Consider the following 22,388-nt stretch of genomic DNA (forward strand, 5'->3'; position numbering starts at 1 on the left):
AGCCTAGGAATATATCCCAAATAAACAGAAACAAGCCTGCACATTTGTGTACAATAGCAGATTTTCACACTTTTTGGTCTCATGACCTTTTTATACTCCTGAAAAATTACTGAAGACCCCAAAGAGCTATTGTTTATATAGCTTTTATCTATCAATATTTACCATATGATAAATTAATACAAAGATGTCTAAATATATACTCATTTAGAACTAACAAGTCATTATATGTTAGCATAAAGAACATTTTTGTGAAATAATATTTTCCAAAACAAATAATACATTTTTTTCAAGTCTTTTTAATGTCTGGCTTAATAAAAGAGAGATGAATTCTCCTTTTGCAATGAGTCTGCGGTGATTTCACCTCTGTAACCCCTGCAAAACTCCACTATGCGCTGTGAGAGAATGAGTGTGAAAAATGAAATGAAATGAAAAAAAAATTTAACCTTGAAATGAGAAAAAAATTAACCTTGAGAGCTCCCTGAAAGGGTCTCCAGGACACCGCCAAGGTCCGGGGACCACACTTTGAGAACGGCATTTCTGTGTGCTTTATGACAGGGAGACACCTCTGGCTCTTCTCACGGCCACCAGCCTGGTTCAGACAAATGTCATACAGGACAGGTGACAGCAAAGCCTCAGAACTTGCTTCCTTGCCCCTCTCCTCCCACCACTCCCACCAATGGAGGGAATTCTTCATAAAACGCTACCTGATTATGTCACGGGCCTCCTCAAAGTCCTCCTGTGACTCCCCACTGCCTAGTCACGGCTCATACTGGGGTCCGGCTCCATGGTCTGACTGCAGCCAAAATTCCAGGCTTAGGTCACTCTCCGGCCCTCTGCCATGCCTGGTGGTTTTAGCAAAACCCTCCTCCACGCGTGCCTTCATGGCCCACCCTTACCCTTATGCTTTTGTTTCTGCTGGTTCCTGCACTTCAAACACCCTCTCTCCCACTTCTTCTTCCCATTCTCCTTTTGCTTTCGGACTCATTCCCCTCCCCCCGCAGATCTTCTACAAGCTTCTAAAACACTTAGTTTTCCCTTGTTTAGGCGAAGCAGTCTTATGACGTAGGGCTTTTGATCCAGCTGTGGTGAAGTAAGTACCCTCAAAAAGTTGCTTAATTGGTTTCTTATTGTCACTGTAACAAATTACCACAAACTTCTTGGCTTAAAATGACACAAATTTATCTTACGGTTCTGGAAGTCAGAAGATGAAAACGGTTTTTCGGGGCTAAAATCAATGTGTTAGCAGAACTTTGTTCCTTTTGGAAGCTCTAAGGGAGAATCCATTGCCTTTCCACCTTCCAGAGGCCTTCCTTAGCCAGCAATCCCTCCTTCCATCTACAAAGCACACCCCTCCAGCCTCTCTCTGCTCCTCCCTCTCTCTTATGAGGGCCCTCGTGATTACATTGAACTCACCTGGATAATCTGGGATACTCTTCCCCATGGCAATCCCATCTGCAAAGTCCCTTCTGCCATGGAAAGTAATATATTCACAGGTTCCAAGGATCAGGGCGTGGACATTTTCGGTTGGTCACTATCCAGTCTACTATCGTAATTGCTATTAGCAAAAGATAAAAATCAAAACGCAACCTCAATGGGTCGTACAAGTCTTGGAGTCAGACATATGTCCCTACGTGGAGATAAAACTCATTCACCTGATTGCTTTGAAGACTAAATGAGATAATCGGCAAGAAGCATGACAGCTGCGTAATGATCACTTACCAAATGTCTGTGACTATTATTATTAGCCATTATTTGGCATTTTACCACCAGCCAGCTTGGAGTCCCCTTCATAGCACTTGTGATATTTAATAACTTTATAGGTATGTTGGCTGACTGTGGAGTATGTTATGATTTTAATTATGTTTTAATTATGTAAACACTACCTTAATACATTCTCCTTGTTAAAAAAAATTAGTTTGTGTAATTTGCCTCCCTCCTATTAGATCATAAACCTCACATGGACAAAAACTATTGTACACACCATCAAATTTCCAGAATCTACTCCAGTAGCAAGTGCATACATAGTTAACACTCAGTAGGATTAATGGATTCAATCTACCTTTTAAAATACCTCTGTGGTTTCCCATCACCTCCAGAATGGAGTTCAGATTCTGAGCATGACAAGTTTTAGCAAGATCCAGTCTCAACTTGCTTGAAATTTCACTTCCTACCAATGCCTCCCAGCCTTCTCCCCTACCCTACAACAATACTGAGCTCACCCTGTCCTCCCCGGGTTTGTGCCCTTTCTTGTACTCAGTGCAGCTTTCTTTGCCTGAAATGCCTTCTCCTCACCCTCAGCAACAAACACACACACACGCCCCCCTCCTTGTCACCTGGAGAATTCCTGCGCACATCTGGAAAATTCACCCACACCAGCTTGAAACACATCAGATTGCAACTGCCTGTCCACCTGACATTTCCTTCCCACCGCCCCACCCCGACAGCCTATAAATCTTTAAGGGCAGAGACCAGGTCTTAACTGTTATACCCCAGAGCCTGGTAGGTGCATGGACATAGCAGGCTCTCAATTAGTGTTAGCCGAATGCCTGCATCTGCCTCCGTCTCTGGAATGTCAGTTTCTTGGGTACAGGGACTTCGTATCCTCTGACTCTAGCAAGGCTCTTGGCAGGAATATAGGGGGCAGTGAGCATTCCACAGATGTTTGTCGAATGGCCAAGTCTCTCCACAGATGCCCTGCCTATATTAACAATAAATTACAGGTTGTGTGCCAATCACCACTGCTAGGCTTCGGAAGGGATTAAAAAATAATAATAATAAAAAGAAAACACCGTTCTTCCCTCCAATGCTTCCTGGAGCATATGGTGGGCGGTACCCAACATAAATGTCTACTGATGGCTCCTACAAATACATTTCAATGGATTCCACTGGTTACACTTCTTGCCAAGAAGTGTATCTCACTGTAAGAAAGACTAGCAAATAATCCTAGAATAGCCACTATGCTCCCCATTCTATCAGCAGTTTTCTAGCTCTGAGTCTCCTCAGTATCCTACTCTGCACCTGACCACACCCTTCCCCAGATAATACTGGGCTCCTACAACTCTTGACAAACTGACAGACCTACTATGTGTCCAGCCTCATCCATCCCACCTCTTAACTTATTGGCACTTTGCCAAGGATCTCAGAGAGCTACCCTTTCCCAGCCCACTCTCTCTTATCTCACTTGGCAGGTCCCCAGATGCCCAGAGCGCAGGTCCTATCTCCCGAAGCAGAGCCAAGCCATGGCTCTGGTAGCAGGAGAAAGACGATTGGTAGCAGGAAAGAGGTGTGAGCAGAACAGTCTCCAGAGCGCCCAGACACACCCACTGAAATGACAGATACCACTTTATTTCCTGTATTATGGAGGGGCAAAAAAATTGTCAGTCTCCTAACAGGGAGCAAATGGTTGGTTCTGTAATTGTATCCTTTATAACTGTTTACCTCATTAGTTTCTTTCCAACCATCCTCATCCTCATCCACAAGCGTATTAAATATTACTATGAATTGAAGGAAATAGGCGATAAAGAAGGAAATGAGCATTTGAGAAGAGACGACTCTGTGTCAGGCAAGCACCGGGCTGGGCATCCTTGTATACGTTAACGCTTTAGTAGTCACCAAAACCAGCACGCCAACAAACAGACCATGCAATAGTAGGTATTTTATCACCCACACTGCCCAGGGCTGCAAAGTTTCATGTGGTCACACAGCTGGTAAGCAGTATTATCACAATTTGAACCCAGTTTCTAAAAATCCATGCTTTTTATGCTACAGAAAGTTGTCTGTTATTGAGCAGCTGCTGTATGACAGGCACTTTGCAAATGATATTTCACGGGACCCTTCCCACTACCTGATGCGAAGTGGTTTCACACAACCATGTTGCGCGTGAGGAAGCCAGGGTCAGAAAGGTTTAGGTGCTCTGTGCAAGTCCTTCTTTGCAAATCAGGAGATTTCACATTGAAAGTTTGAAGCACGCACGCACACACACACGCACAAGATAAGAAAAAATGTTCTAGCTATGTGAAGCAGGAAAACATTACAGGGAATTGGGTGCTTACAAGATGGACGGAGGAGTGGGCGGTAGACTGGGTCCCCAAGAGCAGCACTCGGAACAACACTCAGATGGTATCTCAACTGCTCACTCCAGGCTCCTATCACCTTTGCCACCACTCAGGATGGGAGAGCTGTCATTATCCCTAGTGGCTCTGCATTGGCCAGACCTGCACCAGCAACGTAGTGTAGCCCCAAGGTGACCCCACCTTCACCCCCAATTGATTCAGTTTGAGCCTCCTGTGAGCACATCTAAATGGCAGACTCTCATCATACCCAGAACCTGGAAGGGAGGCTGAGAAAGGTGGATTTGATTTCTCCAGCCTCTGCAATTCAGGGAGGCATGAGGAGGAGGGAGGGACAGATGCAGAGCGAGTCATTCTGCTGTATCTGTCATAGGCTTTCTTCCCACAGGGCGGCCATCTGCTGGAGCTGAGAAGCCCTCTTCAGGAGGAGCCAATGACCAAGCCCTCCTACTGGCATTAACACTATGTGTGTTCACTGTGAGAACCCAGCACTTCTCACCTATCCCTGCTGCCCGTGATGGAAACCCAGGCTGCCTTTTGGGCTCCTCGGGAATTTGCCGAACACTTATGCTTGGACCCTATGGACTTTTGAGCTCCTATCACCTAATTTCAGTTTTATCCAGAGAGAAAGGGGTGGGGGAGAGAGAGAGAGAGAGAGAAAGAGAGAGAGAGAATAACAATAGGCATCATTTATGGAACATTTACCATGAGTCAGACACTCTTCTAAATGCTGTAATGTAGTGATTCATTTAAAACAGTCCTCATGGTATCATCATGAGGATTAAATTAAGCAACGTAAGTATCTGGCACTTTATGCCAGGGACAGAGTGGTACTCACTAAGGGACAGTTATTATCACTGAGCAGTATGTCAGGGGCTGGACACCAAAGCCCAGCCTTATCTGACACAGTCTGGCATGCACTCCCAGGCAAGGTGCCTCAGTTTGGCTCTGTGCACCCACCCTATGGCCTGTACTACTTTGATTCTAGCCCCTTCAACACAGATGGCACGGATTCATCTACCTCTCTAACTCCCCGTGAGTTTAGGATGCCTTTGTGGGAGGGGGTGGGTCTTATTCTTTTCAATACTATGATCCTAACACCTAGCACAGTGACTGCCACACATAGGCATTCACTCCGTAACTTTTGGATGAGGGTACTCGTGTGTAAGGGAGTTTATGACTAAGCCCGAACCTTGTAAGAGAAAGACACTGGTGGGCATCATTCCATCGGTGTTACAAGGAGCACCAGCACATTGGCCTCTGAAGGTCAGAAAAGGGTATTTTGTACCAGGCCAGGGAATGGCATTCTCTTGAGGGACGAACTACATAGGGAGACACCAAAATCCATGGCTGTTTCTTACACACGCAGCAGAAGCCTCGTTGGGGGTGGAGTAAGAGGGGGTGGGGAACAGCACCTTCCACAATGCTAAGGCAGGCCTGCTGTTCCCCAAAATGAGCATCTCCTAAAGGGCTTCTCCACAGATCAATTGGCCACTCTATACGCAGCAAATCAGCATTCCTGGTGTCTTCCATCATGTTCCCAGAGACTGACGGGTTCAAGGTCAATAACATAATTCTGCCCAACTCGGATTTAGGGTGCCTACCTAGTGTGGAAGAATCAAATGATCCCTGTAAGCTTCTGCTGCCTGCCAGGCATTGGTAGGCACCTCTCTCTACAGCACTAACTTTAATCTCCTTAACCATCCTGTGGGTGGGTACTCCTGCTACCCACATTTTTAGATGAGGCAACAAAGGCTTCAAGAGCCTGAGAAACGTGCTCCCACCTGAGCAGTAAAGAACCAGGTTTTGAAACTAGGGCTATCTGGCTAGAGCTAGAACCTTGTCCTGGTCCTTTAATAGTACCTCTCCCAATTGTCAATCATCCATTGTGTCGTTACTGGTTTATCATATGCCTCCCTGGCCAGCCAGTACACTCCGGGAGAGCTAGGCCTGACCTGTGTTCACTGCTGTGTCCTCAGCACCAGCACATAATGGGCCATAATGGAAATCCACTTATGGTCATTGAGGGAATATGTCAATGAATGAATGAAATTCACAAATGCAAATGACATAGATTCTGCTCTCCGGCACGTGGTGATGGTCCCATCCTCACTCCTTGTTGGCTTTCAGCTGGACTGTTACAATAACTCCCTTATTGCCTCCAGAATTTTCACATATCCCCAGCCTCCAAATAAGGATTGCTTGATCTTCCTCATACACCTGAGCACATCATGGTCCTGCTGAACGTCATCACCGGTGCCCCATTTCCTGCGGGAGAGAGTCCAAGCTCCTGGGAACGGCCTACAAGGTCATTATACTGCCCCTATCTGCTTTGGGAGCTTTAGCTGCTGCTGGGAGGTCTAGGCCCTGCCCACACCAGCCCTGAGTGCCCTGTAACAGCAGCCGTACTGACCCAGCTCCCTGTTTTCCAAACTTGCGTTCTTTATCGGAAATCAACCCACCTCCAGTGACTCCATGCCCTGCTCAGCATACCTGATAGATATCAACTCATCTTTTTTTTTTTTTGAGATAAAATCACATAACATAAATTTTACCTTTTTAGCCATTTTAAACTGTACAACTCAGGGCGCCTGGGTGGCTCAGTTAAACATCCGCCTTCAGCTCAGGTCATGATCCCGGGGTCCTGGGATGGAGTCCTATGTAGGGCTCCCCGCTCAGTGGGGAGCCTGCTTCTCCCTCTCCCTCTCTCCTCCCCCCTGCTTGTGTGCATGTGCTCTCTCTCTCTCTCAAATAAATAATCTTTAAAATAAAATAAAATAATAAAATAAAATATAAAATAAACTGTACGATTCAATCACTCCTATTACAGTCTTCTGCAACCATCACTACTTTCTAGTTCCAGAATATTCTTATCATCCCCAAAAGAAATCCTGTGCCCATTAAGTAGTCACACCCCAATCTCCCCTCCCCCCAGCCCCTGGGAACCTGCTCTTTGTCTCTGTGGATGTGCCTACTCTGAATATTTCATATAATGGAATAATACAATATGTGCCTTTTTGTGTAACTCACCTTTTAAGACTCAACTCAAAGTTCCTCTACAAAGTCATCCCTGACCTTTTCAGATGGCTGTGACCCACCCCATTTTGTGCACGGGTTCCAGATTCTCAGGGACACCTCCATGTTGCCCCCATTCTCCTTCTACACTTCTATGAAGGCACCTGTGATACTCATTCCTCCTATTGGACCATGTCCATCTCCTTCCATTAGCTTGGAAATTCTTTGAGGGCAGACAGCGTGCTGCTATTCATCTTTAATTTCATCTTTACATTTGCAACATCTCCTACAGTGCCTGGCACACAGCAGTTTCTTTAAAATATGTGCTGAATACATATCTAAGGTGGTGATAAGGTGTCCAGGATCTGGGTCCTGACTACCTGGATTCCAGCTCTACTGCTGGACTCTGCTGCTTCCCAGCTGTATGAAACTGGGCAAATGACTGGAACTTTTTGTGTCTCAGATTCCTCAGTGCACGATGGTTGTTAAGAGTAGCGTATATATCAAAAAGCTGTTGTGAGTGTAGGACACTCAGAAAAATGCCTGGCACATAGTAGTGTTCCATAAATATGAACTCGATTAATTGATTAGAAAGAGTATTTATTATCATAATAAATATCATTCACAATAGGTGATCAAAAATAATGGACTGGTGGTGTATGGAGTCGGAGCTCATTAATGTTGATGGTGGCTCCTTGGAGGAGATGGGAATTGACCTGGTCATTGAAAGCTGTGTGAGCACTCAAAGAGCAGATGTGAAAAGACACAGAGAGGAGTAAGAATGGACATTAGGGACCCAGCGAATAAGGCCTGGGCAAATGCAAGTGGGAGAGGGAATGTAGGGCCTAGTCCAGAGGAATGTGGCAGAAATCGAGTGTGTGGAGGCTTGTTCAACAGGACATAGGCCTAGAAAAGTAGCTTGGGATCCAGCTTGTGGTGGGCCTATAGGCAGTGTGGAACTCTTAAATGTCTTCGAATATGAAAGAATGGGTTAATCAGATCACAGTTTAAGAAGATAAACCTAGTGGCCACAGGAAGATAGGTAAAAATGGGGAGAGACTAGGGACTAGGCTTGCACACTCAGATGTTTATGGAGGGCAGGTGAGGAACTTACCTGAGTAAGGATGTCTGGAGGTAAAAAGCAACAGGGACTTGGCCAGCTGAACCACAGATGCTCAATTTCAGCCATTATTGCCACGAAGATTGTGGGTTCATTGTTACCGAATTTTTCCATCTTTCAAAGAATACCATAGGATATAGATTTTTATGTGATCCTAACTTTTATTTTTTCTTAAAGATTTTATTTATTTATTTGACAGAGAGAGAGAGAGTGCACAAGTGGGGGTAGGGGCAAAGGGAGAGGGAGAAGCAGGCTCCTCGCTCAGCAGGGAGGCCGATGTATGACTCGCTCCCAGGACCCTGGGATCATGACCTGAGCCGAAGGCAAACGCTTAACCGACTGAGCCACCCAGGCGCCCCTAATCCTAACTTTTAAATATGAATTTGTAAGTTAAAATGGCCCTCGGACCTCACATGCGTGTCTTCTGAGAAAAGGATAAGCTATTCTAATTATCCAGAGAAAAGTGATCAAGTCCTTAGGGAAGTGGCACTAGGAAGAGAAGACGGGAACAGATAGCTCAAAGCTGATGGAGGTAGGATCAACTAGATTTGGTGACTATTGGATGCAGACGATGAAGAGGAAATGTTGGAGAAGACACTGCTATTCCCAGCCTAAATGACTTAGAGGAAGCTGATGCCACAGGCAGCTTCATGGAAATGGAACAAGAATGGCTCTTGAATCAGAACTGATTCAAATTCAGCCCCATCACTTACTAGCTATGTGACCTTGAGCATGTTACTTACCTCTCTGAGCCTGTTTCTTCATCTATTATATGGAGGTAATATTAATATATATCTTACAGAGTTGTTTATAAAGATTAAATGAGGGGTACCTGGGTAGCTCAATCCAGTTAAGCCTCTGCCTCTGGCTCAGGTCATGATCTCAGGGAACTCTATGGAGCCCCATATTGGGCTCCGTGCTCAGCGGAGAGTCTGCCTGTCCCTCTCCCTCTGTCCCTCCCTACTGCTCATGCTCTCTCTCTTTCTCGAGTAAATAAGTAAAATATTTTTAAAAAAAAATTAAATGAGATTTGTGCATGTGGAATGCTTAGCACAGAGTCTGGCTCAAATGTTGTCAAATTTATTGGCAACAGCCCTTTGTCCTACTTCCAGTGGAGCCTCCAGTTTTTTACTTGCTGGTCTGTTCTTGCCCCAATAGCCCCATCAAGGAGTGTCATGTGACCCAGGTCTGGCCAATGAGAGCATTATCCTCTTGTGATAGTGATTGGCTCAGGGACCCGTCAGACAGTCCGAAATTGGAGTCAACAACAGAGTAGGCAGAGTGGAGAGATGAAAGAGAGACCGCGTCCTGGAGCATTTGTGTTTTTTTTTTTTGCATCACAGCACACCTGAAATCAACGCTATATCTCAACTTTTCAATTAATTCCTCTTTAGGTTATGTCATTTCGGATTGGATTCTCTGACACATGTCACTAAAAGAGTCCTAACTTGATTTTATTACTACAACCGCTATCATTGTAACTTTTAAATTTAGATTCCTAATGATGGCATATCCTTTGTAGGGTTTAAAGCTGACAGCCCTTGGAAAGGCTCTCCCCAGCCATACTCCTCTGGGGAGGAGGTCTTGTTTGGGAACACCTTTTAGATGAGAGAGTGAACATGATATATATCTGAGGTACCCTGAGAAGGCATTTCAAAGTGGGCACGGAGCCTGGTCACACTTCAGCAGCAGCCACCCAACTTGAAGTTCAGAATCCCACTTTGAGGGTAAGGCGATGGGCAGTGAGGTCATTACTTCTGCAACTTCTGGGGTTCTTGTCTGGTTCCCAGGGGAGAATCTCAGGTTGGATACAAGCTAGGGAAGCAGCAGGCTGGTGAGATCTTCAGACTGGGGAGAACCCTGGGTGTGTGAACAGAAGACCTTTCAACTTGATCCTCCAGAGATATGATATCTGGGTTATGCCAGCTCTGCTCTCACATCCCAGAGGGTCATAAGAGGAGGTGTTACATGTGCAGGACTCTGGCTGACTCTTGGGAGACACGGGTTTTTAGCCCTGTCTCCAAAACACACTAGCTGTCTGACCCAGAACACTCTATTCACCTTTCTGATTCTTACTCTCCTCATCAGTAAAGCTGGGAAAATTTAATAAAATAATACATCTAAGGCACTTAGCAGTGTCTGAAACATAGTATGTATGTTCTTAGCAATTTTTTTTTCCTCTTTGAATCTCAAGTTATTAATCTGTAGAGTGAAGGAGATGAGGGTAAACTCTAGTTACTGGATAATCCATGAGGTTCCTTAAGGCTGGAAGATATTCCAAAATAGTCTATATTTCTTTAGCTTATTTAAAGTGGTAAAAACCCAGTACTTGGGTGGCTCAGTCAGTTAAGCATCTGCCTTTGGCTCAGGTCATGATCTCAGAGTCCTGGGATCAAGTCCCATATCGGGCTCCCTGCTCCGCTGGGAGTCTGCTTCTCCCTGCGCCTCTGCCTCTCTCTCTCTCTCTCTCTCTCTCTTTCTGTCTCTCATGAATAAATAAATAAAATGTTTAAAAATATAAAGTGTAAAAACCATACTGCAAGCTTATCATTATGTTACAGAAACACAACCCTTTATCTAAAACTCTTGGTGCCAGATGCAATTCAAAATTATTTAGTAATCTTTACTATATTCTTTTGTAGGATAATACTGCTCCATATCTTGCATATAACAGAACACCTCCAGGAAGATCTGGGTAACACTTCTGTGGTGGTTTTAAATAATGTCCACACATTTTTTGATACTCATTTCTTAAAGAAGTGACATCTAAATCTCCTTTTCCTGTGTGGGGGCTAATCTTGGTGACTCTCATCTAAGAAACAGGGCAAAGCAGAAGTGACAGTGGCACATTTCAGAGACTAGGTCATAAAAAGCATTGTGCTTTCTCCAGCCAATGGCCATATGAGTGAGCCGTCTTGCAAGGGAACCCCCGGCCCCAGGCAAGACTTCAGATGACTACAACCCCAGAGCATCTTGACCGCAACTGCAGGAAAGACCGTGAGTCAAAACTACCCAGTTAAGCCTTTTCTGAATTTCTGACCCACAGAAACTGTGAGAAAATAAATGTTTGTTGTTTTAAACCATTAAGTTTGGGGGTAATTTGTTATGCAACAATAGATCACTAATACAACCCCATAATCAAGCATACGGATAATTTTGTCGTACAGTGTCTAAACATTCACAGCAAGTGGTTTAAATAACATCGGCAAAACAAAACAAACAAACCCTGCAGTCATGTTCGACTGCAAAATGAGCTTCCCCAAACTTAAAACTTTTGGTTTTCAGAGCATTTTTATTTGATCTTATTTTGGAACTGTAGATGAGAAATTGGGAACTGAGGTTACATAATGCAAAACACTCTGGGGACATTTTTCAGCCCCAGTGTGCCTGTTGGACAACAACATGGCAAGGAACCAGTGCCATGAACTGAGCTCATTCCGTTATAATAAACATCAACAGCAGCAAACTGCCTTCCTCATTAAACTGTGTGCTTGGCATGTGTGGACTTCCCCATCTTCACAGACTTGCAGCCAGAGGGAGCCTTAGAGATCATCGAGGCCAGAGTTTTCCAAAGTAGAGTAAAGAGATCAGCCCCACCCGAATTGGGCAGGTTGGGGCAGGTTCTTGTAATGCAGATTCCAAGGACTTATCCAGGCCTACTGAGTCAGATCTCAGTGGTGGACCTAGGAACCATACTAGCTTCGTGGTGTTAGGTAAGTCAGTTAACCTCTTTAAACCTGAGTTCCTGCATCTATCAAAGAGGGGTAGTAATATCTGCTTCTTAAGCTTGTTGGAAGGATCAAAGGAAATGATGCAGCAAAGTGTCTAATACAGTGCCTGGTACAAAAAATGATTTCTGAACTGAAGTATATAAGAAGGCTATAGCTTGATTCTTGGGAGACCAGCCTCTGGGGACTATATAACACACCTTCACTGCCATCTGAAGTGTCAGCAGGGTACAACAGTGTGATAATAATAATAACAACAACATAATTGTTGAATGTTTATGTGCCAGGTACTGATCTAAGCACTTATCTAACATGAACTAATTAAATCCTCCTAACAATCCTATGAGGTAGATACATTTTTCAGACCTAGTTTACAGATAAGGACACTGAGGCACAGAGCAGGTAAGTAACGTGTTATACTTAGAGCTTCCAAGGGGCAGAGCCAAGATTTGAACCCAGAGGACCTAAGTAATTTGTAACACTAAGCTTTACCCAGGTCTGCTTGTCCTAAATTGGGAGAGAAGGGACCCCATGTCCCTAAATGTCCTCCTTTTCTTGATGAATGCTGCTCTGGCTCAGAGCCATAGCTGAAGGCTGAGACTCCAGATGACCCTGTAGATTCTTATAGATCCTGGAAAAGTGGGTTCTCAAGCCATGACCAGGAACACGTTTGGACGGAACAAAGGAAAGCAGTGGAGGCCCCCACCAACAGCAATTTGGCTATCTCTGCTTGCCTGAGCTGACCTTGACTTCAGAGCCTTTACACTGCCTGGAGGTCTCCCCTTGTTTCTTTATCCTTCATGTTCATTATCCTTTAAGTGCAATCCTTCACATCCTCAGAGCGGTCTCCTCTGATTATTCCATTCAAAATAAATAGTCCTGTCTCATCCTCTACTCTTGATTATTCTCTGTAACAGTCCACTCTTTATTCCTACCCTCACTTACCATAATTTGCCATTATTGAATTTAACTGTTAACTTCTTTATGATCTTCCCCACTGCTGCAGAAGGGCAAGAACTGTATCTGTCTTATTTGCCATTGTAAACTCCGGGCCCTGATTGTAAACAAGGTCTGGCACATAACTGATTCCATCAGGACTTGTTGAATGAGGGTGAATACACTGAAAACCATGAGTGCACATCCTGGCCTTTCCCTCTCCCCCCTACTTTGACACTAATCCTCATCACTTCACTCTGCACCTTTCCCTTTGCAGGGAATTGCTGAGCAAAGGTTCTTGAGCAAGGGACATACCTGTTTTCAGCACCCATTACTGTCCTCAGTGGGATTTCTCCCACTCCCCCACCTTCATTCTTTGCCACAAAGTACCCACATCTTTGTGCAGGAAGGCTGAGCCAAGCACAAATGAGTGACCTGAACAGAGTGGACAATGGCTCAGAATACCTACTTACGTATTTGTAAAGCGGACCAGCTTTAGAGCTTTAGAGTCCTCATTCCTAGAAAGGAAAATAGAATGCAATTAAGTGATTCATGCTACAGGAGGCAAACATCTTTAAGCTAGAACCAGCGTCATTAGCCACTGTACCCAAAATCTCTTTAAACCAATCCATTGAATGACACCCAAGGGTTGAACCAATTAATCCACAACTAGATCACTGCTGGAGACAAGTGATGGCAGAGAAAAGGCACCAGGACCCCATCTCACATCCCAACTGTAGACAATCCATAGTCCTATTGACTTTACCAAGGAAAGGAGATCACTGGGGGTTGTTGACTGTGTTCTTCCCCCACAGAGCCCTAGGAAAATAAAACTGATAACTAGGGATGACTTAAAAGTGGCAAATGGTGCAATTCAATGAGGAAACCAGGCTTTCACAATCATTAAAACAGCAGTATCTCCCAGAAGGCAATTCCTAGAAATAAAATGCCAAGCATAGTGTAAGCCATCAGAAAGCCTCCGGAGCTGGAATTTCCAGCTTGACAGAAACCATCCACTTAGTGTTCAAAGAGAAAAGAACAGCATTATCCCAATTTCTTACACTTGTGCTGTTTCTGAGACTTAGAATTGATTATTCAACTAAATAATTGCTCCAAAATTCATTTGACATTTTTAGCTCTGTGACCCTGGGTAAATTACTTGACCTCTCTTGGTCTCTATATCCTGTAGAATAGAAATAATTGTAGTACCTGCCTCATGTTGTATAAAGATTAAATAAATTGTAACGTATGTAAGTGCTTAGTACAGTGTCTGACAAATGGTAAATGCTATGAAAGTGTTGAAAACCAACTTCATTTTGCAGCTGTTTATATGGCTACAGCAAATATGCTCACAATGAAGTTTGCACAGACCTCTACCGCCTCATCTCCTAAAGCCAGTTTGCTTTTCCACTTCCATTCTAGAGCAACATGAAGGCAAGGACTTGGTCTTTTTCTCTGTGTAAGCAAATTATCTGACAAATAATAAACATCTGATAAGTATTTGTGATGAACATATAAGTAAAGGAATATTTCTCTGAGGTTATAAAATGAGTAATACACAGTACTTGCCCTTGAAGAGCTTATAGGCCAGTGGGGGAGAAAGACACTAAACAAATCCCCATCATGTGATTGGTTAGAGTTCTAAAAGAGGTATGGAAACCCTGCTGCTAGAATTTGTTTAGCTTGGGGGATTGAGGGAAGGAGGTGATATATAAGCCAACCCCAAAGAAGGAGAGGAATTTCACAAGTAAAAGTTTGGATTCAAGGAGGTGCATCTGAACCGAGTTTTGAAGGATGAGTAGGAGCTATTCAGATGAGGAAATTAGAGAGGGCTCACTGGGCAGATGAGATAGCATCTCACACTTCAGGCTCTTGTGTGGAGAGGGTGTGTGTATCTGTATGTGTGTGAGAAAGACAGTTCACCATCACATTGTTCCTATAGGACAGGAGTCGGCAAGTTTTTTCTATAAAGGGCTAAATAGTAGGGGCCCCTGGGTGGCTCAGTCAGTTAAACATCTGCCTTCAGCCCAGGTCATGATATCGGGGTCCTGGGATCAGGACCTGCTTGGGCTCCCTGTTCAGTGGGGACTCTGCTTCTCCCTCTCCCTGTGACCCTCCCCTCTGCCCGTGCTCTCACTCGAACTCTCTCCCTCAAATGAATAAATAAAAAATCTTTTTTAAAAAAGAGCCAGATAGTAAATATTTTCAGCTTTGTGGGCCATCCAGTGTATCACAACTATTCAATTCTGTCATTGTAGCAAGAAACCAGCCATAGGCAATATGTTAAACAAGAGATGTGGGCAGATTTGGCCTATGGAGGGCTGGATTTGACCCATGGGCCCTAGTTTGCCAACCCCTACTACAGAACAAGGAAACCACCCTCTGGCCTCCCAAGGATATGGTGCATAAAGGTGACCAACCCACAAGGCTTATGCTAGAGGGCTCTTCACATAATCAGACTTGCCCTTTGCGTGGGTTATCAATTGCTGTGTTATAAATTAGCTCAAAACTTAGTGGCTTAAATCATCAATATCTATCACAGTTTCTATATTTCTATATTTCTTCTTACCTAAGGAGGAGTTTGGGCAGTTCTGGCTCAGGATCTCTTATGAGGTTGTAGTCAAGATATCAACTGGGGCTGTAGTTATCTGACAGTTCTACTGGGACTAGAGAATCTGCTTTCAGGGTGGTCCACTCACTTGGCTGACAAGTGGGTGCTGGCTTTGGCAGGAGGCCTCAGTTCCTCCCCATATAGGCTCCTCCACATGGCTGCTTCAGTGTTCTTCACAACGTGGCAGCTGCCTTCCCCCAGAGCAAACGATCCCAGAGACCAAGGTGGAAGCCATGACTTAGCCTAGAAAGTCACACACTGTCACTTTTGCCATATTTTATTGGTCATGCAGACAAACGTGGATTTAATGCAGGGAGAGACACGATGGAAGACATGAACACCAGGAGGCAAGGATTATTGGAGGCCATTTTGAGGCTGGCTACCACACCCTTTCTTCCTATCCACAGCGAGATGGACCCTCCTCTTGTCCCTATCTTCTCTCCCCTCTGTCAGCTGACTATTCTCATGGAAACTTCAAAGAATCTAAATGTTCCACATCCCTCACATTGGCCATAAAAGACAAGGAGAAGACCTCTTGGATAATATGGAGACATATGTTGACTCTCCTGAAGAACATGAGAGAGACTGGGTACAATCACAGGAAGCTCATCTCTGAAGTTCTCCCTCAAGGAAATGTCTTATTAGACAGAGCCATTAATTGCTCCCTCTCAGTAAATGGACCCCAGCCTTCCACATCCCAGCTTCCTCTCTTGCCTAAAGGTGAGCTACGCTAGACAGCCCGTTCCTTCACTCTGTACCTTCCCTTTCCATAAATGAAGTAGAATCCAAAAACTGCTAAAAACTTTACCTAGAAACACGGCTTACTGTTTCCGAAGCAAACCCAGTGGGGGCTATTGAAGGAAACAAGCTGAAGCAACTCCATTTCTCTTAAACTAGTTGGGGCTTAGGATTCTAAAATTTTAGAATTGATAAGATCTTACCATTCTTTCCAGCCTCCAACTTCATCCTACACCCCTGAGAATAGTCTTCTTGCTTCTGCTTTCAGGCCTCACAGGTCCTTTCTGTCTGAGTAAGGGCTGGGGAGAAGCGAGGTGACATCTCCTCGGAGTTCTCTTCACCTGGTGCATGGAGGCTCTGTGTTTTGTGGCTGGGGAAAAGGGAGTTTTATTTATTGCAGCTGTCCAGGTGACATGAGACAGTTGAGAAAGAAGCAAAGGTGACAGAGAGGGACGTGAGTTGTAGGGCCCAATTCCATCTGGTGGACTGTCTCTGAAAGTCTATACCCAAGGAGATGAGGGCCAGTAGCTGTGAGGGACATTTTATTGTGAGACAGAGGACTCTAGCTAAAAGTATTGTTTCTTGGGGACTCAGATGACAAACTGAGGCACAGAAGTCTCTCAGAACCCAGAAAACCATAGGCCTTGAGCCCTATGGACTGGGGCACATTGTGAGGAAGCCCCCTTGGCACACACATTAGTGGTCTCACAATTAGTATAATTGGCCAGGCTGTGTGAATAGCACTGAGAGCTGAGACATCACCAAGAGAGAAGCCATGGTGCATGACAGGTGCATGCACCTTATCCACTAGGTTGTAGGTATAGATAGACAGACACTCTCTGGGGACTCCTGGAAATAATCTGGGCACCTCTGGATGAGAGAGCCTAAATCCTATATTTGACATGCAGGAGCCTACGGTCATATCTTGGGGGTATTAATATAAATGTAACCTCAATATAAGAGTTAAGAGCATGGATGTTTGACCCAGACTACAGTATGGGCCTGGGCAAGTTACTGAACCTCTCTCTGAGTCTTATTTTTCCTCATCTATAAATTGGAGATAAAAATACACTTATTCTAGAAGGATATTATAAGTATTCTGGGAATTATATATGTAAAGTCCTCAGAATAGTGCCTGGCACATAATAAACACCACATAATTATTGGAAAAAAGTTTTGCACTCTCAAGTTGATGATGCTTGAAAGAAAGCTGCTACACGGACTTCCTCTGATGAAAATCACCTCCTCAGCTATGGAGCCTATAGCGTGTTGGAAAATTCTTGTTACTAAAAGGTCTTTTTATATTAAAGGCAATTTGCCTCCTTGCAATTTCTCCACACGGGTTCCAATTTTTCTCTGAGATATTATTCCAAAATAAACTTTTCTCATGCTAGCAGCTCATTGAGACCATCTCAGGATCTCCCGGAGTTTTCTCTTTTCCAAGCTAAGCAGCCCCAGGTCTTTCAACCATTCCTCAGAGAACTGGCCCCCCAGACCTCTCTCCAACCCAGGTGCATGCCCCTGAATGCAATGCAGATTGCCAGTGTTGGGGAGGTAGGTATATGGCCTCCAAGTAGAGAGCCCGGGGACTGTCTCCAGGAGACCCCACCACCCACCACCCCACCTTCATATGAACATATGTTCCTCAGAGGAAGAATGTCAGATTAACCCAACCGTTTCAAATTAATTTTGTTTGGGAGAACAAGAGGAAGGGGATTTCCAAACAGGGCCAAGGACTTTGTCAAAGCTGTTCCTCCAAGATAGAGATGGACAACTGGCTGCCCCGGAGAGAGGCCAGCTGGGAAGTGTAACTCTGTCCAGGGATGTGAGCCAGGATTGGCTCCTCCTCTTGGGAGGTAAGAAGGAAAAGCTGGTTTCCTCAGGAGAGAGAAGCCTATGGTGGGCACTCAAGGAAAAAATAAGACTTCTCCTTGTACCTGGCCAGGGCCCTAACGCATGCTCCCAGCTGGAACACATGCCCCACTCATTCTACTTTCACTGTGAGAAGCCGTGGACAGCAGTTGTCTGCTCTTCACCTTCGGGGCATGAGGCTGCCAGATACAAGCACGGCACATTTCTGGTTTCACTTGCTCAGGACTTTTTGAACCATTTTCTTTTATGGGCCTGTGGGGTAGAAGAACAGGAGGTAGGAGGGAGCATGGAAAACGTCACTTTTGATCTCAGTCAGACTTTGTTTTCTATGGAATGAAACTCTCTTGGGTTGCTTTCTGTTGAGCAGAGAGTAAAGATGAAGAAGGATTATACCCAAGGACTGTTTGGGAAATAAGGCCTCTCATTGCTTTTATTAAAAAAAAAAAAAAGGTTTCCCTTTTATAAAAGGCCTGCTCATCAATCATAATTCACCATCCAAAGCAGATTTCTTTAACACTTCAGTGGATCTCTTGCCAGAATTTGTCAGAGCTTCTAATCTTCTTTCCCAATAATTGTAATCATAATTCACAATGCACGATTCCAACTCATTCACAAATACCATGAATATTTCTTCTCTTAGTGTATACTTTACACAAATGTATTTTTAATAATTTTATAAAGATACAATTCATATGCCATGTAATTTGCCCATTTAAAGTATGTAATTTAATGGGTTTTGGTGTACACAGAGTGGTACAACCATTACCACAATAAATTTTAGAATATTTTCGTTACCCCAGAAAGAAAGCTTATGCCCATTAGCGGTCACTCCCCATTCCCAACCCCTACCCAACCACTAATTTACTCTCTCATCTCTATAGATTTGCCAATTCCAGACATTTCACATAAATGGAATTATACAATAAAGGTCTTTTGTGACTGACTTTTTTCATTTAGCATAATTTTTTCAAGTCTCATCCATGTTAAGGCATATATTAATACTATATTCTTCTTTATTACCAAATAATATTCTATTATATAGATACACTGCATTTTATTTATCACTTTGTCAGTTGATGGACATTTGTGCTGGTTCCACTTTTTAACTACTATGCATAATGCCGCTTTAAACATTTGTGTACAAGTATATGTTTCTATTTCTGAGTGGAATTCTATATGGAATTGCTGGGTCACATGGGAACCTTTTTGTGGAACTGCCATACTTCTTCCAAAGTGGCCGCTCCATTTTTCATTCCCACCAGCAGCATTATGACGGTTCTAATTTCTCCATGTTTTTGTCAGCATTTGTTATTAACTGTCTTTTTTGGTTTAGCCATCCTAGCATGGTTTGGATTTGCATTTCTCCAGTGGCTAATGATGTTAAGCATGTTTCATATGCTTATTGGCCATTCTTATATGTGCTTTGGTGAAATGTCCATTCAGAGCCTTTGCCCATGTTTTAATTAGGTTATTTGTTTTTTTATTTTGGAGTTGTAATTTTTAATATATATTCTAGAAGGATACAAGTCCCTAATCAGATAAATGGTTTGCAAATATTTTCTCCCATTATTTTGGATTATGTTTTCACTGTTTTGACAGTGTTCTTTGAAGCACAAAAGTTTTAATATCGATAAAGTCCAGTTTGTCTATTTTTTTCTTTTGATGTCTGTGCTTTTGATGTCATATCTAAGAAGGCTTTGCCTAAACCAAGGTCACAGTTACTCCTATATTTTCTTCTAAGAGGTTTATAGTTTTAGCTCTTAACCATTTTGGCCTATGATCCATTTTGAGTTAATTTTTGTGTATGGTGTGAGGAAAGAGTCCAACATCATTCTTTTTCATGTGTATATAAGTGTCCTTTTTAATGGTTGCAAAATATGACATTTATTTGAAGATATTTTAATCTTTCTAATTTGTGTCTGCTATAATAAATTCTATGAAGACTCTACATCTAAAATCTTTTTTCTTTTTTTTTTTTAAGATTTCATTAATCTATTTGTCAGAGAGAGAGGGAGAGAGAGAGAGAGCATACAAGCAGGAGGAACAGCAGGCAGAGGGAGAAGCAGGCTCCCAGCTGAGCAGGGAGCCCAATGCGGGGCTCGATCCCAGGACCCTGGCATCATGACCCAAGGAGAAAGCAGATGCTTAACCAACCCAGCCACCCAGGTGTACCCAAAATTATTTTTTTTCAAATAAATCAATAAAACTTAGAAGACTCTACAAATGGGTATGTAACAATCTAGAAATAGGATTATCAAATCAAAGAGAATAACCATTTTAGAGGTACTTGATCTGTGTCACCACATTGATTTCTCAAATGGTTTTATTGATTTATATTCCTTTCAGCAGTATATGAGAAAGCTCCTCCCCTTTTTATTGCCTTAATGGCAAAGGAAATTATATATTTTTTTAATTCTTGCTAACTTGATGGGCAAATATTTTCCTCACCTAATTTGTTTTCTAGTTGCATCTCTTACTCTATGAATTTTCTAATTCCCTTCCCACATTTATCTGGTTTTCTTACTGCTTTGTTTAAATTCCTCCATCTCATTGTTTGGCTCCCTATCATCCATCACCCTGCAGCATATTGATCAAAACTTCTTGCTGGATCACTTGAATCTTCTGTCTCCACAGTGAGAACTTGCAAAGACTTAAGTCAGATTTTAAAAAATGTTTTAGCATCTTTTTACCAGGTGTTCCCACTCCTGGAAATGTTCATCCTGTAGAACTTCTTATGGCAGCACCATAACATTTTTGGCCCTTTGCTTTCCCCTGAAAACTTACCAGTCCTGTGTTCCACGCCTCAAAGCTCTTCTGATTGGTTCATTTATTAATTTAATTGCGCAAACAATACAGTTATATCGGATAAAGCATTTTTGCATGTAGTACCTCTCTTTAGCTCATGTAAACGCTAAGAGATAATTATCACTATCATCCCTGAGATGGGAAACCTGAGGCACAAATAGGTTAAGTGCCTTGCCCAAAGTCACACAGCTTGTAAGTGGTTGAGCTGGACTTTGATCCCAGGCATTCAGACTCCGGAGCCATTGGGGTGGATAGCTAGTTCATCTATCCATGAAATCACATTAAGGTAAAGGGGGTGAATAGGACCAGATGTTACCAATCCAGGTTAACATGTACACTTTAAAAGTCACCTCAGCCCAGAGTTATGACTAGTTCTGAGCACCAGACAAGACTGATACAAGGTAGAGGAGCTATTTTAAGGTCAGATGCCATTCTTTTCCCTTCCTCATAGCATGCTACTTTACTCTATACTGTATTTGAGCTAAATATGTACAGGCCTAGCATAGAGTAAGTACTCAAGAAATGATGGCTTTTTCTCCCTGTTTCCTTGGCCCTCAGACAGATGCCCTATCATCATCAGTGCAGAACCTTGATGATGGTCTATCAACTTGACTAATAGCATAATAATGAGAGCTACTTCTTAAGTGCAATCTACTGCCAGACTCTAAGCAATTCATATGCACTGCCTCATAAGCTCATGTCAATCTTAACACATGCTTGAGAAGTCTATCTCTAGACACATAGTCAAACCACATGTTAAAACATCTGGAAAGTTGGTCACTTTCCACATGGACCAGATCACGTTATTTCTTTTCTGCTCAATACAACACCCCCTCCATGGCTTCCCAACGCATTTAGAGTAAAATCTAAAGGCTTTACGTGTTCCAGCCACCTTGATCTTCTTACTCTTCCTCAAACATTCACTGAAAGCATACCTTCCTTAGGGTTGTCACATCTGTTCTTCCCCCCACCTGGAATCTTCTTCTCTCCACTTAGTTCATATTTCAGCTCAGATGTCACTTTCTCAGGAGAGCCTTCCTTGACTACCCCTTCTAAATAGCTTCCCTCTATCCTTCATGTATATCCCTTACACTGCTTTGCTCATTGCACTTGCCACCTGGCATCCATATTTATTTATTATCTGTTTCACTCAACTGAACTCTTACATACATGAGAAAAGGAAATTTGTCCTTGTTCATTGCTGTATTTATTCCCAGAGGCTTGAATCACACATTGTAGGTACTCAAAAATGTATATGTTGAAGGAGAGAGGGGAGGGAAAGAAAGAGGGAGGGAGGGAAAGAGAGGAGGGAGGGAGGAAAGAATCCTTCAAATCCCCATTTCATAGATGAGGAGTCAGAGAGGTTAAGTAACTTGCTCAAGGTTGTACAGCTAATTGAGTGGCAAAACAGAGATAGGAAACTTCTGCTCTTAGCCACTACATGGTTCTGTCACTAAGTATCACCTCACACATACATGAGCATTGGAGGGTTT

At 43.3% G+C, this 22,388-nt stretch overlaps 1 long non-coding RNA gene across 1 annotated transcript; it reads right to left on the reverse strand.

The window, feature by feature from the left end:
• Positions 1-1,419: 1,419 nt before the first annotated feature.
• On the reverse strand, positions 1,420-18,340 carry LOC135364004 (uncharacterized). Its single transcript, XR_010410434.1, has 3 exons — positions 18,156-18,340; positions 16,422-16,588; positions 1,420-1,555 (listed from the first exon to the last, which is right to left on the reverse strand). It is a non-coding gene; the product is annotated as an uncharacterized LOC135364004 (long non-coding RNA).
• Between the last annotated feature and the right edge of the window lie 4,048 nt (positions 18,341-22,388).

This window comes from Mirounga angustirostris, unplaced genomic scaffold, assembly GCF_029215605.1.
Source record: "Mirounga angustirostris isolate CCGP_5_RB_7025 unplaced genomic scaffold, mMirAng1.0.hap1 SCAF_4, whole genome shotgun sequence".
In the NCBI taxonomy this organism is placed as follows: domain Eukaryota; kingdom Metazoa; phylum Chordata; class Mammalia; order Carnivora; family Phocidae; genus Mirounga; species Mirounga angustirostris.